The sequence below is a fragment of the Chrysochloris asiatica genome, unplaced genomic scaffold, assembly GCF_000296735.1.
Source record: "Chrysochloris asiatica unplaced genomic scaffold, ChrAsi1.0 scaffold00161, whole genome shotgun sequence".
In the NCBI taxonomy this organism is placed as follows: domain Eukaryota; kingdom Metazoa; phylum Chordata; class Mammalia; order Afrosoricida; family Chrysochloridae; genus Chrysochloris; species Chrysochloris asiatica.
In genome coordinates, this window is record NW_006408679.1 from 5,399,535 (window position 1) to 5,416,284 (window position 16,750).

Sequence of the window (16,750 nt, forward strand, 5' to 3'; positions counted from 1 at the left end):
TGAATATTTTTACCAGTCTTTGTTCCATGATAAAAAGGATAAGCTCCCAGAAAGGAAGGATTTATATCAGCACTTTTTCTCTGCCTTTAATGAAACATTGTCTGCTCTGGCATAAAGGACTTGATAGAATCAGTCATTTTTCCTGATCCCCAAACAAGGCTTAAATCCCATTTGTTCCAAATCAAGAAGTAGCATGCTACCTTAAATATCACCAGGCACAGTGCTGTCTCTGAATTGTCCATTATTCTAAGTAGGCTCAAGGGCAAATTAGATATGCAGTGTACATGTGGATGGTACAGCTCTATGTAATAGAAATTTACCTGTTTTCTAATGCCTTTTTTTCCCCAAAAAAACTCTTCTTTAAAAGTGAAGCTTGAGGGATTGTAACCATGGCAATGAAACGATATATGACTGGAAGAATGTAAAGCTAATGTTCTCCCATGTAAAGTATCACATAATTCACAATAAAACATTAAAAAAAAAGTGAAGCTTGAACAAAATTGAAGCTGAGAATAATATTAAAATAGCTTTTAAAAACATTAATTCATAATATAGCAGTGAGCATGTGCACAGATACACTTTTTAGAAATTGTTTGCAAAGATTTCCAAGAATGTGCTGTCACTGAGGTTATTTCCTAGGAAAGTGTTCTAAATCAGGCTAATATAGCTGTGGGGATGCTGGGGAGCTCAGCATATGCTAATCTGGAAGGTACATGGGCAGTAGGGTATGGCTTCAGAGTAGTCACATATTAATCGTGTTCTTCTTAATCTTTTCTATCAAATATTTCAAACCTAACCCTTTTTTTTCCATTCACACTGCCACTACTGTAAATCCAAGTTCCAGTTCATTAAAAATAGCCTATTACAACTTGTGAAGGAGCTCTGATAGCATAGTAGTTATGAGTCAGACTGCTAACCTCACAGTCAGCAGTTCGAAACTACCAACCGTTCTGTGGGGAAAAGTTGAGGTTTTCTGCTCTCATAAAGATTTACAGCCTCGGAAACCCTATGCAGGGTCGCTATGAGTTGGAATGGACTCCAAGGCACACCACCACCATCACCATTACACTTGTGAATAGCCATCTAAGGAAGAGAGGCCAATTGGTCTCTATGTATCTGGAGCAAAAGAGAAAGAAGGAAAACAAAGACTCAAATAGTAACTAGTCTACAGAACTAATAGTCAACATGAATACAACCTCATTTAACCTGAGACCAAAAGAAGTAGATTGTACCCAATCTACTCTGACCAGGAACTCAATAGAAAGTCCCAGTTTAAATGAATGGAACAAAATTCATAAAAAGAACAGACTTACTGATCTGACCAAGACTAGAAACTTCTAAGACTACTCTCCTAAATTACATTTCTAACTTAGAACTGAAGTCATGTTAGAGATTACCTTTCAGCCAAATCATAGATGGCTGATAAAATAAACAATAACAGCCATGAGGAATGGACACCTTAGATTAGAACCATCAACTATACCAAACCAAAGGGGCACCATTTGCCTAAAAGCAAAAATGAAAATACCAGGAGGGACAGGAAAACCAGATGAATGGAAGCAGAATCCAGGGTGAAAATGGAGAAAACATTAACACAATGTGGGGATTACAACCAACATCACAGAACAATTTGTGCATGATTAAAATTTACACTAAAGTGCTGTGTTGTTAAATACCATGGAGTTGGTTCTGACTCATCCGAGGCTTTTAAACCTTTTGGGGAGCAGAAAGCCTCATCTTTCTCCCATGGAGCAGCTGGCAGGCTTGAGCCATGAACCATGTGGTTCACAGTCCATTGCTTATCGTCTGAAGCCACCATGCTCCCCAAAAGCATAGAGAAATGTCCACAAGTATAAACAGGCCCAGCTGTAAGCCTTATTGGCCAGCAATGAGCACTCCCTCAGAGTGAGCATCGATCACCACCACAGCTGTGTTTGCCAACTAGCACTTGCACCAGGACTGTGCCACTTACTCATTTTTTCTTTCTTCACAGTTCTTCCCTTTTCCTCACCACCCTGATTTTTTATTTTTTATTTCCTTTTATTTTCTTTCCTCCTACCCAGCCTTTTTTATTGATCCCATGGAGTGAGCACCCTGCCACCTCAATGGTCAGTAGTATCTGCCCCATGCTACCAAGGACCATGTGCCCCCTGCAGCCATGTTTGTCAGCTAGTGCTTATGCCAATACTGGGCAGCTATTTTTTTCTTTTTTCTTTCTTTCTTCTTAGTTCTTCCCTCTTCCGCCTTCTTTTTTTTTCTTTCTTTCTTTTCCTCACCTTTTTTCCCCATCAGTCAGGAGCAAGTAACCCTACCCAGTCATACTCATGACACTTGCCATACCATCCACAGCTCAAGTACCACTCCCCACCCAGAATTACTGGATCAATGATAGACAGTGACCAACACCCACCCAGTCTTCCCACAGCTGTTCTACATGACTAGAGATTAGCACCCACTCTCCCAAACACTAGTGAAACAACCCAGAGACAAGGGGGAAGTGCCACAGTGCATATCAATCTAGTGACCAGAGAAGCAGGCCTGCCTCACTGCCTGGATATATTAAAACAAAACAAAAACTCAGGGTGAAGCAAACCAACATGCAATGAATGCAACAGCACCACAATGTCTTAGAGACATTGTTATAGTAGTTGTTAAGTGCCATCGAGTCAGTTCTGACTTTTAGTGACCCTTGTAGAGTTTCCATGGAGCAACTTGTGAGTTTGAACAGCCGACCCTGTAGTTAGAGTCCAGCACTTATTCTACAGTGCTACACAAATCAAAGACACACACACACAAAAGACAAGATGGCTCAAAAAAGTAACCCAAATACAGGGCCAGAAAATTCTTTCAGAGGAAGAAATGCTGTTGGAACATTTTGATAAGAAATTCTAAAGAATTATTCTTAGATCCTTTCCGTAGATTAAGAAAGAGATTAAGGAAAACAAAGACAACACCAAGGAAATCAGCAATTATTCCATTTTCTCCCTGTGGTTCTTATTTCTATCCCATTCTCCTTCCCATCCTTTCTCAACTTTGTCCATGGGATAAAACCCTGCTGTACCCCTTTCTTGATTTTAAACCATTCAGTATTCCCTTGTTCTGTTCAAACAGCTGCCTATGGGTCTATGTACGGATTCCTCATGAGCACAGTTAAGTACTCTGGAATACCCATCGTCACAATGTTATCCATTGTATATTATGAGCCACACAATCAAATGCCTCTGCATAGTCAATAAAACACAAGCAAACATCTTTCTGGTATTCTCTGCCTCAGTCAAGATCCATCTGATATCAGCAGTGATAGCCCTCGTCCCAAATCCTCTTCTGACACAGGCTTGCGTTTCTGGCAGCTACCTGTGGATGTACCGCTACAACCATTTTTTATTATCTTCAGCAAAATTTTACTTGTATGTGATACTAATGATATTATAGTTTGACAATTTCTACATTCTTTTGGAACACCTTTCTTTCTTTGGAATGGGCACAAATATGGATATCTTCCAGTAATGAGTGCTTCCAGTGTTGTTTCAGTTTGTTGACACATTTCAATTAGTATTCTGTCAATTCCTCAAGTCTTATTTTCCCTTTTTCCTTCAGTGCAGCATAGACTTCTACCTTCAATACCCTTGGATCTTGATTATATGCTACTACATGAAATGGCTGAACATCAACCAATTCTTTTGGCTACAGTGACTCTATGCAGTCCTTCTTTTGATACTTCCTGCATTGTTCAATATTTTCCCCATAGAATCTTTCAACATTGCAACCTGAGGCTTAAATTTTTCTTTAGTTCTTTTAGCTTGGAAGATGTTGAGTGTATTCTTTTCTTTCAGTTTTCTTACTGCAGATCTATGTGCATTTCATTATAATGCTTCACTTTATCTTCTTGAGCTGCCTTTGATATTTTCTGTTCTGCTCTTTTGCTTCCCCATTTCTTCCATTTGCTTTAGTTTCTCTGCATTCAAGAGCACATTTCAATCTCTTCTGACATCCATTTTGGTCTTTGCCGTCTTTTCTGTCTTTTTAATGACCTTTTGCTTTCTTCCTGTGTGATGCTTTTGATGTCATCCCACAACTGGTTTTCAGTCATTAGTGTTCAGTGTGTCATATCTGTTCTTGAGATGGTTGGGTAGAATATTCTGAAGGTCATGTTTGGAGTCTCAAGGACTTGCTTTAATTTTCTTCAGTTTCAGCTTCAACTTGGATATGAGCAATTTATGGTCCATTCCACAGTCTGCCCCGGCCTTATTTTGTCTGATTACATTGAGCTTTTCCATGATCTCTTCTCACAGGTGTGGTCAATTTGATTCCTGTGTATTCCATCTAACAAGGTCTTCGTGTATAGCTGTCTTTTATGCTGTTGAAAAAAGGTCTTGCACCATAGGTGGAATCCTGATCATCATCCAGAATCTTCTGAGATGGGACATTCCCATGTGAAAGGACAAGCAGACCAGTCAGGAGCAGCTAGAAGAACAGAAGATACTGCTTGAAAGAAAGACCAGCATGAAAAAACAACAACAACAGCAGCAGTCCAATTGACTACTACAAGAACAAGCAAGTTGTTCCCTAGGGAGCCATCAAGACAAGTGGTCAGGTCCCCTCAAGTCAAACCCCCTTCCAAGAATGAAATTCAAATAGACTACACTAGCAGGCATATAGTCCTGCCGCTGACCATGTTGGTCACCAGTAAGTGGAAGAGGGAAAAAACAGCAATAAAGTTATGAACTAAGTCCAACCACATTCAATAGACTACTGTTAACCTGGATCAAGACCTGGTTAACCAGCAGTATGACAAGACCTGGGGACTCCTGGACCCAGGGGCAGGGACATGGTCCCAGAGGACTAGAATGGAGTGTGAAGCCTCTAGCTGATATAAAGTGAGGGGGGATGCACAAGAACACCCACACTTGCAGATAGTACCCATTTGACCTGACATCAATGACTGGATGATCAGAATACAACTAAAGGAAGAAAGAAGAGGGGGGGTGGGGAAAGAGCAATCCACTGTACGTGGATGATCTTGCCCTATGCTTGTGGATGCAGTATGACAAAGGAGTGGACAAATCTCTACAGTGAGGATCATTCCCACCCCCTTGCTACACAGGGTAGACAGGGAGGGGGAACTTAGACATTGGCTACCCAAAATGGGCAGACTACAAAGGCAAGAAGTGACTGGCTTACAAGCTTTCAATAGGGAACCTAGCTCCAGAGGATACAGGGAAATGTAGAACCTCCACTGAATTGTTTCCAACCTGTCTGTATGGGGTTGATAAAAGGTGAGGGGGAAAGGACTCCTGTGGTTCAATAGAGAATGATTGCTATCAGGTCTGACAGTGAGTGTTGGATAGGTAAATGTAAATGTTTTGTAACAAAAGGAGGGGAGTGGCTGATTTTGCAGTCCAGGAGCGGAGATCCCTGGAGCCATCAAGGGAGAAAAGTGAAGTGCCAGACCATGTCCAGAAAGGCAGTGACACTGGGGATGGAGGCAGAGACAATGAAGTAGACAGAAGGAGCATCTGGGGACTCTGGGCTCAGGGAGGGAGAGTGGTTGTGTGCTGGTGGCTGGGGGGCAGGTATGTGATGTGTACCCTTTGATTGTTAGATGATGCATGCAGGGGATTGTGATCATTGCAATGAAACAAAGTAGGATAGGATGAATGTAAAGATAATGTTCACCCATCTAAACTAACACCTAATTCACAATAAAAAGTTAAACACACACACACACACAAAAAGGTCTTACAAAATTCTATTTTTCAGTCTTTAGCATCACTTCTATTGCAAAGCCATATTCTCCAACTATTGATCCTCTTTGTTTCCAACTTTCTCATTTCAAGCACCAATAATTATCAATGCATCTTGATTGCACAATTTCAGGTTTAAGAAGTTCATGGAATTTTTCAGTTTCATCATCATTGGCTTTGGTTGGTGTGTAAATTTGAAAAATAGTCATATTAAATCATCTTCTTTGTAGGACTATAGATATTATCCTATCACAGGCAGCATTGTATTTCAAGATAGATCTTGAAACGTTCTTTTTGGTGATGAATGCTGTGCCATTCCTCTTCAATTTTTCATTCCTGGCATATTAAACCATATGACTGTCTGATTCCAAATGGCCAGTACTTGTCCATTTCAGCTCACCTAGTGTGGCACAGTAGGATAAGCATAGGACTATGAGCCACCAGGTTGATGGTTCAAACCCACCAGCTGCTCCTTGGAAACCCTGTAGTGGTCACTATGAGTTGGAATTGACTCAACAGCACTTAACAACAACAATAATGCCTATCTTTACATGTTCAATTTTGTTCTCAAAGATTTCTAGTTCTCCTAGATTCTTACTTCCTACATTCTGCATTCTAATTATTAATAGATATTTGCAGCTGTTTCTTTTCTTTTTGATTTGTGCCTCTTCAGCAAGTGAAGGTCTTGAAAGCTTTGTTCCATCCACATCATTAAAGTTGACTAAGCTCTGGTAGCATAGTGGTTACAAATCGGGCTGTGAACATTAAGGTCAGCAGTTTGAAACTACCAGCCGCTCCATGGGAGAAAGATGAGGCTTTCTGCTCCCATAAAGATTTACAGCCTCAGAAACCCTGTGCAGGGTCGCTATTGGTCAGAACCGACTTGACGGCACTTAACAACAACAACAACATACTTTGAGGAGTATACTACTTCCTCAGTAGTATTTTCAGTGCCTTCCAACCTGAATGGCTCATCTTCTAGCACTGTATCAGACAATGTTGCTATTCATAAGGTTTTCAGAAGCGAATCCTTTGTACATGTACTACCTATTCCTTCTTCCTTAGTCTGGAAGCTCAGCTGAAACATGTCCACCATGGGTAACTCTGCTGGTATTTGAAACACCAGTGGCATAGCTTCTAGCAACACCCAAGCCACCACAGTACGACAAACTGACAGACATATGGGGACATATATACGTATACCAAATGGTCAACTGTTTTGTAGTGAGATCAACAATATACGTTGGTTCTTGTTTCAGCACACCCTTTTAGTGCTGGGTGATACTTTTAAAGATTTCTTTTTTCTGATTATGAAACAGTATATGTTCACAGTTTATGATGTGAAGAGTATAGAACATTATAAAGAACTAAATAAAAATTGCCCATAATATTTTTTTAAGTAGGCTATTATAAGCATCTCCCATTTCTGGGTTTCTGTAACAAGATCTCCTTCCTCTTGTTTCAATCTTTGGGGGTCCACACTAGATCTCCTGAATCAGAAGCTCCAGTTGTGGAGGACCCGGCATGGATAATTTTTTAAGGTTTTACAAGCAATTGTGAAGTGCAACTCCGATTAGATTAGACTAATTGTTCTCTAAACTCACCCACCACCATGATATATTACAGACAATCCTCTGGCTTATATCATTAAAACATCTGTTTGATGACATCCAAAATCATTAATACTTTCCAATAACTAGTGGGATAGTTTATAGTTGACTCTCATCCACTAATCCTTGTATAATGCTGATCTTATCGCTCCTATGACTTTACTACGCTGGTCTTTTCATTGTCTGACATTTCCACCCTTGAGCTGGAACACATGCTATTTCTTCACCTGGCATTTCCCCCAACATCACCCATCAACTATTCCATACAGTCACTCCCAATCCTTTAAGACTCAAGTACATCCTGCTCTTTAAACCCTTCTATGGTAAACTATGACTCTGTCCACTCCCAGAAATGCTCTCAACTCTTATAGACTTGGTGTGTGCCTGTGAAAAGTAAGTACATAGTATGATCAGGGGAGAGGGGGCCATAGATCCAGAGCAATTTCTTTATAGTTCCATGTTTTTAAAGTTGTGTGAGTTTTGAATTCTCCATAATCTATTTATGGAGTGCACCAAAGCCCCCGGGAAGATGAGCCATATTTATTCTGAAGCTTCCGTTACACCCTGGTGCCTGCTCTACCCTGAAGCTGTAAGTGCATGTGGTTGTATGATACATAGAGAAATGACCCAATAAATATGTCTGAAATAATTCATTAAATCAATGAATTAAAGTGAAATTCCTCCCCTCTCTAACATTTATAGAAATTTAGGCATACGTAGCTCCTTACTTCCAAGCTTCTTGTTGTTGTTGTTGTTGTTGTTGTTGTTGTCAGGCACCATCAAGTCAGTACCAACTCATAGCAACGCTATGCACAACAGAATGAAACACTGCCCAGTCCTGGGCTAACTTCAGGATTGTTGCCACGCTTGAACCCATTGATGCTGCCACTTGGCGAATCCATCTTGCTAGGGGTCTTCCTCTTTTTATCTGACTCTCCACCTGACCAAACATGATATCCTTCTCCAGTGACCGGTACCTCCTGACAATATGTGCGAAGTATGAGAGATGAAGTCTGGCCATCCTGGCCTCCAAGGAGCACTCTAGCTGCACTTCTTCCAACACAGATCTGTTTGTTCTTTTGGCAGCCTATGGTACTTTCATATTCTCCTCCAGTACTCAAATGCTTCAATTCTTCTACAATCTTCCTTATTCACTGTGCAACTTTCGCATGCATATGAGGTTATTGCACCTTAGTCCTCAAACTGACAACTTTGCTCTTTAACACTTTAGAAAGGTCTTGTGCAGCAGATTTGCCTAAAGCAATATGTCCAAGCTTACAAATAGGATATTCTCAATATTAGAAGAAGAAGAAAAAAGAATCCTCCAATTGGCAGGAGGATTAAAAGGCATTTAAACACTTCTTCCAAACACATACTTACTCTTTCCAAAAGGCATTTGGTGAATAAAGTCTCTGCCATTTCCCTATATACATCCAAAGGAAATTCTGCTATGATTCAATCAAGTATCTTGTACACAGGATCTTTCAATGTTCATCACCACTATTTTGGATTAAAAACTAGGCAGCAACAACAACAAAGAGGATATTTAAGAGTCTAACAAACACATAAAAAGATGTTTGCTATCATTAGCTATCAGAGAGATGCAACGCAAATTACAATGAGATACCATCTCACCCCTGCAAAAATGGCACTGATAAAGAAAACAAAAAGCAACAAATGCTTATGAGATTGCAGGAAAATTGGAACTTTGCTCCTCTGCTGATGGGATTTTAAGTTGGTTCAATCACTAAAGAAAACTGTATGGCACCACCTCAAAATGCTATACATAGAAATACCCTATGATTCAGCAATCCCACTATTAGGTCTATACCCTAAAGATCTAATTCTAAAGATACAATCAAACATGTGCCCATCTAGTCAAAATAGCAAAAACATGGAAAAAACCTATGTGCCCATCAGTGAATGAATGGAAAAATAAAATGTAGTACATGTAATGTAATACTATGCAGCAAAAATAATAATGATGCGTTCTCAAAATGTACTATAATATGGATGAATCTGAAGCATATTGTTGTCAGGTGCCATCGAGTCGGAATCGACTCATAGCGACCCCACGCACAGCAGAACGAAACAATGTCCGATCCTGGGCCAACCTCACTACTGCTGCCACACTTGACGCCATCAATGATGCCACCTGGCCAATCCATCTCATTGGGGGTCTTCCTTTTTTTCTCTGACCCTCCACCTTACCCAGCATGACATCCTTCTCCAGCGACTGTTCTCTCCAGACAATGTGTCCAAAGTAGGAGAGACGAAGCCTAGCCATCTTGGCCTCCAAGGAACACTTTGCACTTCTTCCAAAACAGATCTATTGGTTCTTTTGGCAGTCCATGACAATTTCGGTATTCTCCTCCAACACCACAACTCAAAGGCATTAATTCTTCTATGATCTTCCTTATTCACTGTCCAGCTTTCGCATCCATATGAGGTTATTGAAAATATCATGGCTTGGGTCAGGCACACCTTAGTCCTCAAGCTGACATCTCTGTTCTTCAATACTTTAAAAAGTTCCTGTGCAGCAGATTTGCCCAATGCAATACGTCGTCTGATCTCTTGACTGCTGCTTCCGCCAGTGTTGATAGTTGATCCAAGAAGAATGAAGTCCTTGACAACTTCAATCTTTTCTCCATTGATAAGAATGCTGTTTATTGGTCCAGTGGTGAGGATTTTTGTTTTCTTAACATTGAGTTGTAATCCATGTGTAAGGCTGTGCTCATTGATCTTCATCAGTAAATATTTTAAGTCCTCTTCACTTTCAGCAAGCAAGGTTGTATCATCTGCATATCTCAGGTTGTTAATGAGTCTTCCTCCAATCCTGACGCCACATTTTCCTTCATAGAACCCAGCTTCTCGTATTATTTGCTCAGCATACATATTGAACAAGTATGGTGAAAGAACACAACCCTGTCACACACCTTTCCCAATTTTAAACATTCAGTGTTCCCATGCTCTGTTCGAACAACTGCCTCTTGGTCCAGGTACAGATTTCTCAGAAGTACAATTAAGTGTTCTGGAATACTCATACTTCTCAATGTTGCCCATAGCTTGTCACGATCCACACAATCGAAAGCCTTCACATAGTCAATAAAGCATAGGTAAACATCCTTCTGATATTCTCTGCTTTCAGCCAAGATCCATCGGACATATTATGCTGAGTGAAATAAGCCAATCACAAATGGACAAATACTGTCTGATCTCACTTTTTTTTTAGTTTTTATTGTGAGGTTTACATGGGAGAACATCAGCTCCACACTCATCCTATCGTATTTCATTTCATTGCAATGATTACAATCCCCTCCATGCATCATCAAATAACCCCAAAGAGTACACCACACAAGCCACCCCACCCCGGCCACCAGCATACACTCCTTCTCCCTCCCTGAATCCAGTGTCCCCAGCCCCTCCATCTGCCCATGTCATCTTCCCTGTCTCCATCCCTGGCATCATTGCCTCTCGGGGTAGGGTCCCACTCTCCATTCTTCTCACTTGATGGTCCCAGGGACCTCGGCTCCTGGGCTGCAAAATCAATCTCTCTCCTCCTTTTGTCAAAAACATCTACCTCAATATTTCCTAGCCTCACAGTCAGACCTGATGGCAATTATTCACTATTGTACCACAAGAGTCTTATCCCCATTTCCTTTCGCCAGCCCTGTCCCAACAGATTGGAAATCAATCAGTGGTGATTCTACCTTTCCCTGCCCTGTCTGGAGCTAGGCTCCCTCTTGAAAGCTTGTAAGCCAGTCACTTCTTGTCTTTATAGCACCCCCCCCCCCATTTTGGATAGCCAATGTCTATGTTGCCTATCCCTGTCAACCCTGTATACCGAGGGGGTGGAAGTGATTCTCACTGTAAAGATTTGTTCCCTTTTTTGAGCTACTACATCCATAAGTATAGGTAAAGTTCATCAAATTGTAGCAGGTTACTCTTTCCCCCCCACCCCTTCTTTCTTCTTGTAGTCAAGTTCTGATCATCCAGCCATCGAAGCCAGGTCAAATGGGTACTATCTGCAAGTATGGGTGTTCTTGTGCATCTCCCCTCACTTCATATCAGCTGGACGCTTCACTCTCTGCTCTAGTCCTCTGTGGCCATGTCACTGCCTCTCGGCCCAGGAGTCCCCAGGTCTTGTCATACTGCTGGCCATCCAGGTCTCCACCCAGATTCACAGGGGTCTATTGAATGTGGTCGGGCTTAGCTCGCAACTTCATTGCTGTTTTTACCCCCTCTTCCCTTATCAGTGACCAATGTGATCACCAGTCAGACCATAAGAATACAAGCCTGCTTATGTATTCCCCTTGAGTCTCAGTCTTGGAAGAGGGATGGCTCTGAGGGGTCTCGACCACTTCCCTTGATGGCTCCCGGGAAAACAGCTTACTTGTTCTTGTAGTAATCAATCAGACTGCCGTTATTGTTTTGGATTTTTCCTGCTGGTCTTTCTTTCACGTAGTATCTTCTATTCTTCTAGCCGCACCAAGCTGGTCTACTCATCCTTTCCAGTAGAAATTTCCTACCTCAGTCAGTTCTGAATCGGGTTCTGGATTCCACCTATGGTCTTGTGGAATGTAAAGGCTCCACAGGAAGCCTCTTTCACTGGGCAACTTCTAGCCCCCTTTAAGGTATTCCAATCAGTTATAGGCTGAATACGGACTTACAAGCTTTCTGTAGTGGTGATTCTAGCTATTCCTTTCTCCCCTCCCTCAAGTGTCTATTTTACAATGGTAGGCAATGGAAACCAAGATTCAAAAGACAGCCAAGCATCTTAACACTATTCCCCTCTTTTACCCATTCAAACCATGCCTCAATCCCTGAATCCTGGAGCCCTGTTGTTCCAAAGTTGTGCATACATCATCATTTACCTCTGTCCCACTTAGCCCATGGGAACCTGCCTAACTGTTCTCCCATCAGCCTTGATCTTCCATTCCCCTCCCCCTTCTTGTATATTGCCCACCTTTCCTTCCCCCCACCCACCCAAGCTATCTTGTGTCTATTCCTTACCCTGTGCTCTATCGTCCCCTCCCTCCCTCCCCTCCTCTTATCCCATACATCCTGGTGATCAGCAAACATATACATATAATTTTTTTCCCCTTTTAGTGTGGGTTCTTTTTCTTACACTTTTACAATAATTTATTTTACAAGTATTTCTCCTTTTGTGACTGACTAATTTCACTCAGCATAATGTCTTCTCGGTTCATCCATGTAATTCAGTGGCTTGCAGCTTTCTTGTTGTTCTTCAAGGTAGCATAGTATTCCATTGTGTGTATGTACTACAGTTTGTTTATCCATTTTTCAATTGATGGGCACTTAGGCTGTCTCTTGATCTCACTTTTAGGAAAAGACAAGAACAGGCAAACCTTCAGAAAGCAATGTTCTTTGGTAGTTATCAGAGATGACTGGGGAAAGAAGGTGAATTATTTTTAAGATAGTAGATATTTGTTAGTTTTGGTGGTGGGGAAGGCAATCTTAAATAAGGATGAAGTCAGAACTTGATCAAGATAAAAGATGACACTAAAGAGTGTACAAGAATTAGGGATGATTTTGGTAAAGGTAGCATAAACAATTTTACAATAGCAGTGACAATTTTTAAATATTTTTGTATGTGGTTATATAAGTAGATATGTACAAGGGGGCTTCAAAAAGTCTGAGGAAAAGTGGAATTAAAAGATAGTGGAATTCTTCCAAAAACTTTTGAAGCCCCCTTGTATATGTGTAAGTAAACATACAGGAATACTCAGGTGTGCATATATAAATGGAGGGTAATGCACTAGACTGAAAGGTCAGTTTGAACCATAAGGTTGGCCAATCAAATTCACCAGCCACTCCTCGGAAACCCTATACAGGGTCACTATGAATTGGGACAGACTCAACAGCACTTAACAGCAACAATAATATATAAGTGTTTCTGGAGGCAAATGTGCTGCATATATACTCATATGTAAAATATACATAATGGGCACAGTTATGGATACTTCCTGGGATTAGGTTACTGGGTTTGAGGGTTTAGGTCCATAATCTCAGGAAGCAACTCAGTCAATTGGCATAACATAGCTCATAATAATAATGTTCTACATCCTACTTTGGTGAGTAGCATCTGGGCTTTTAAACACTTCTGAGTGGTCATCTGTGATACAACTATTGGCCTCTATGCATCAGCAGAAAAGAGAAAAAAGGAAACCAAAGACTCAAAGAAGAAATTAGTCTACAGAATTAATGATCTATGTGAATCATTGAGACCAGAAGAACTAAATGGGGTACCTGGATACCACTACCTACCAGAGTAGTCACCAGGGACACATAGATGGTCCTGGAGAGAATGGGAGAAAAATCTAGAACAAAACTCAAATTCCTGAAAAAGGCCACACTTTCAGAGCCAGTAAAGACTATCCCCCAATACTATCACTCCTTGATAACCTTAAAACTTGAAACTCAAACCACATCCAATGGTCAAGTAGCAGCCAAAAATGTCACTTGTGAGTGCAGTGCTTCTCTAAGCAAACATCTACATAAGACGGAACAGTCTACAAATACCCTCAACCAAAGATGAGAAGGTACAATGCACAAGGAAACAAGATGAATAGAAATAGAGCAACTAGAATGGAAATAAGAGAATGTTAGCATATCATGAAAAGTGTAACCAATGTCACTGAATAATGTGTATGATGCAGTGATTATGTGCCATGGAGGCTATTGTGACTCACAGCGATCTTGCAAAGGTTTTCTGAGGCTGTAAATCTTTACGGGAGCAGAAAGCCTCATCGTTCTCCCAAAGAACAGCTGGTAGTTTTAAATTGCTGACCTTGAGGTTAGCAGCCTGACTTGTAACCCCTATGCTACCAAAGCTCCTTGAATAACATGTATGTTGTTGTTGTTGTTGTTATGTGCCATGGAGTAGGTTCTGACTCATAGCGACCCTGTACAGGGTTTCCAAGGCTGTAAATCTTTACGGGAGCAGAAAGCCTCATCTTTCTCCCTCATAACAGCTGGTAGTTTCAAAATGCAGACCTTGCGGTTCACAGCCCTATTCGTAACTTCTACGCGACCAGAGCTCCTTGAATAATATGTATAGAAATTGTTAAATAAGAACCTAATTTGCAATGTCCGAAAAAGATGAAACTTTCTGCTCCTGTAAAGTTTCTATGAGTCAGAACTGACTAGATGGCACACAACCATGCTTTGCTATGTAAAATTTCTGTAAAAACACAATTTTCTAAAAAAACTGTTCAGCAGCACGCAAGACCATGTTTTATACCTATCCCCCAGCTCAGTGCTTACACATGGTGTGTATTCACAAAATGTTGTGCTAGACTGTGCCTGGAAGGTTGTGTGCCTGGAACTCTTCCCATAAGAATGTCCCACTGAGGAGGCAGGGCTCAATTGGGATAGTGGGATCAATGCTTCAGAAGATACAGCAATGGTGGGAACTTTCTGTTCTGCTTAATACAAAGCTGGTTTCAGTGCACAAATGGTTAACTGCTCAACTAGTAGCTGAAAGTTTGGTGACTGGAACCCACCCAGAAGCTCCTGGAAAGACAGGCTTGGTAAGCTGATTCTAAAAGAGCTTGGTAAGCTCTACTTTGTACACCAGGGATAGCCAAGAGTCAGCATCAATTCAACAGCAACTCGATTCAAGGTTAACCATGGGAACCAAAACAAGTGAAAAAGATTCCATGATAACCTTAAAATAGGCAATGTATCTAACTAACATGACGCTTAGGACTTAATGGGCATTCATTAAAGGTTTAACTGAATGACTGACTGGCTGGCTGGTGGAATAAATAACCAAAATACAACTGGGAAGGAAAAAAATTTTAAATTTGTCAGTATTTAGTTTTTCTATCTTTATGTAACATACCTGTCATAACTACACCCTATAAAAAGAAAGACTAGTCTTTATTTGTTTCTACACATAAGAAAACAAATGCCTCAAAACTTTACATTAACACACAGTAGTATTTTCCCTTAACTTGACTAGGCCAGGATTCCCAGTGGGTTGGCAGTTGAGATGTGCTTATCCCCATGCTGATAGTAATACAGGTGTAGTTGACTATGATTACTGGCTATGAGCAGCCAATCAATTGAAGGGATGCTTCCTTGGGGGTGTGGCCTGCTCCCAATACAATGGAAATGTAGGAAAGGCTCGCTCTTCTGCTGAGGACCTGGGACTCTACAGTTGCAAGCCTACAACACACACTAACACACTTTAAAGTCTAAAAATCTAGGACTATCTCTTGATTAAAAACCATATGTTAAGAGAAGTAAATGTTCAAATAAACTAGAGCACCTGGAGGGGACACAAGAAGAGAGTTAATGAAATCCAAGGCTCTAGCACATCAAAGCCAAACAGCTGAATTAGTATGGTAGCTTTATGAATGAAAAGTCCCAGGTCATCTGGAAGAATAATCATCTCCCCCACCCCTCGCCACACCCCCTCTGCCCAATTTTTGTCATCCTTCTTCATTTGTTAGTGTTCATTTCCCACCCATCTTCTGCATGGGTACGTGTATACTGTTACAACCTTAAATGCCCTGTCAGGCTCCAGAGGAGTAGAAAGCCATCCAGGTCAGGCAGCCCCAGCTACCTGTCTCCAGGCTCCGCAGAGTCTTCCTTATCCCATTGTTATTTGTAGATGAACAATCTGTCTCACAAATTCTATGCTTTTGAGGAACTCACATATTATTCGCAAAGATCTTTGGAAAAGGAGAGGAGCTAAATGGGGCCTTAGCAAGTCATCTTCCAAGAAAAGAAAAATGATGCCTGTCATTTAAAACAAGCCAACCAGTCAATAACAAAATAATAGGGCTCATAAAAATGACAACTCTTTTTTCTTCCCATGACACAAAACCATATTGCAGAAGCACTGTTTTCAAAAGAGTAGTACAATTTTACTTCTCTGAAAGGATCACATTAGGAGGTAATCCACATGATTTGGGCTCTTAATAAGATATACTCAAGAGCAATGAGTACTTGTTATGTGTCTGATTATTATTTCCACCAATTAGTCAAAATATATAGTTGGATTAAGTAGCAGATAGTAAAGACCTCTAAAAATAGAATAGAGAGAAGAACAAACAAGATGGCGGATCAGGTGGACGTATAGCAGAGAGTTCCAACAACAACAACACAGAATACCTGAACAAGCAGGTTCAGGGGATGGTCCCAGAACTCTGAACCACATTTAAAGGAATACTTAGAAGGTTGGAAGGCTCACAGCTGGGAGAATTTGTGGCAGAAGCAAGAAATCTATTGCTTTCTAGGCCAGGACGCTCGGCTGCTTCAGGAATCACGATATTGGGTGAGATCACATGGGGAAAGGATCGGAGCGGCCACAGACGCCTGGCAGAACCGCTGAGATAAAGGTGTGGACATTCTTTTCTTTTGGTA